A 2,685-nucleotide genomic window follows, 5' to 3' on the forward strand; every position below is an offset into this window, starting at 1 on the left:
TGATAAAACCTTGAAAAATGCAAGGTTAAAATTGTGTTTATCGGTACCACGCCATCTGTATCCCTTAACAGCTTGCATAGGAAGGATTTGTTCCTTAAGCATTATTAGTTTTGCTAAAAATTGCCCTTGTTTTCCACTACCCAGAGGAAATAAATGGCATTGTAGAAATGAAACTGCACTTATTATAAACTAACCCATGGACCACTTTTACAAAAGTAATTTGATCATTTGACATCATGTTCCTCCCAATGAGAATAAATAGAAATATATGGGGTTTTTCTCTTCATGTTGAATTTGCCTTTAACATCAGCTTTCCCTTCACATTCTTTTCTGTCAAGTTATTCATAATTTGTTTATATTACAAAATATTTCCCCAAATCTCTCCTGAATTTATCTGTCAAATTTCACATTTTGCTATCTTAATAATAGTCTATTGTGTTAAAAGTCAAGATGTGCTCCTTTGAGAGATGCTGACTAGAAGACGGCTGGTAATACCGGGTTGGTGCTGATCACCTCACACCACCGTGTTTCACAGAGTGAAAATTCACAAAGCTCTATACCTAGCATTTGCCTTATTTTCTGCAAATGTTTCAGAAAATTTCAATAAAATTTACCGAAAGGTATGGCCTACTTAATAAAATATAGTAGTACACAGAACATTGCTTCATAAATTATAGGAGAATTTGACAAGCAGCATCTTTTTTGAAGATAGAAACATTAAACTGAAGTCATGTGTTACTTAAGGACAGGGATGTGTTTGAGATATGTGTCACTGGCAATTTTCTTGTTATGGCAACATCGTGAAGTGTATTTACACAAACATAAGTGATATAGCCTACCACACACCTAGGTTGTATGGGGTAGCCTATTATACCTGTATAATCTATAATAATTTTAAACTGTCATATGTATAGTTGGCTGTTGACAGAAACGTTCTTACTCAGCTCATGATTGCTCATGATTACATCTTCAAAGATGCACTTTTAAAGGAATTACAAGGAACCACATGATATTAATTACTACCAACGAAATAAAATTAAAATAAGAATATTTTAACTTTTCATTTTATTTCCCAAATTAAGTTGTCATAATGTGCCCTCTGTCCTGCAATTTTATATGAGCAACTATACTTCTACTTAACTATGATGAAGCAAATCCAAAGCCTCTACATACCCTATGAATGCTCACACATTCTTAAGAAAAGTTAAAAATAGTACTGCTGAAATGCATATCTAGGTTAGTTATAGAGCATCCCTGCCATGATCAGAGTTTATTTGTGTTGCACTATGAACACAAGTTAGTTTTTGACTTTCAGTAACATGAGAAATTCTGAAAGGCATGATCCCAACCAAAGTACTTTCACTTGGACTAAGACAGAGACAGCACTCAACCACGCAGTGCTATTTGAAAAGCAGTAGATTCTTTGTTTATTATGCACACTAGTGATATTATTACAATTGAATTAAATCACTCAAATTCTATAGTCCTCACATACAGTAATGTGACAGATTATCCCAGGTACTTGTTAAAATCATGCATTTGGTCCTGGGAACCATGATGGTCTTTGTAAAAACAGTATCTTGAGGAGATAAGAAAGGAATCATAGAATGCATAATACTAATAAGAAATTCAGATATTATTTTATTCAGAGGAAAACTGGCTTAAAATGTCAAGTGTTCTAAATTCTTTTACCATTTTAAGGGAGAAATAAAATGATCAAAATTGAGATTTGTAGGGGTCAGAAGGTGGTGTGATAGTTAAGGCACTGGATTTCCACATCATCAACCATGGTTCAAGTCTCAGACCTGGTAGTTTGTTTTATCAATTTCTATCTCTCATGCCCTAGGAAATAATAGAATAATTAATATTTCCTATTAATAATTTCATAAGAAATCAAATAATAATAATAAAATTAAATAAATATGTCTTTTTTTAAAAAAAATCAAGAATATGTCTTCCTAAAGTTTTTATGTAGGTGGATATTTCTATCCAGCAGGGCAGGATACTTGAAAGTTTCTACAAATATGCTTGCATAATTATTAACAAGATGATCATTTAAAGGTTGGACAATATCAGGAATGATTCATGGGGAGGGTATATTAGTTACAAATATACATTAGAAAAATAGAAAATTTCTATCAAGAAAGTAGTATTTCTAAATAAAAGGCTAAACTACATATGATAACAATTAAATGTTTCAAATTAACTTGCCTATCATTGAAGGAGGAAATTAAATGCACAAGAGAGTTTTTTAAAGTTCATGGAAAATGTGCATTATCAAAAAACTATTCATAGATTTTAGTTTTTCAGTAACATAAACATGTACTTTAATTTCATTTTTCTACAAACTTTTTGGAGTATTGATACATAAACAACCATAATTCACTGCAAGATATTTTATATAAAGTAATTATAGAAGTTGGAGTCAAGGAAGAAAACTGCATAAATATGTAGAGGTTCCAGTTTCCTCACACATGAGCATGATCTGGGTCTGGTTGAACCTGGCTGGGTTGCTGCATCAAGACCATGTTGAGGGGGCTGTCTCTCTCCATCTCTCTATAGTTTTTTTTTTTTTTTTCATGGAAGAAATAAATAAATAAGCTTAAACATAAATGAAAGGGTCAGCCTGTGGTATAGGGATGCATAACTGGACCCATACAGGTGGGGTCTCGTGCTTGCATCCTA

Source organism: Tupaia chinensis, unplaced genomic scaffold (genome assembly GCF_000334495.1).
Source record: "Tupaia chinensis unplaced genomic scaffold, TupChi_1.0 Scaffold140301_1, whole genome shotgun sequence".
Lineage (NCBI taxonomy): Eukaryota > Metazoa > Chordata > Mammalia > Scandentia > Tupaiidae > Tupaia > Tupaia belangeri.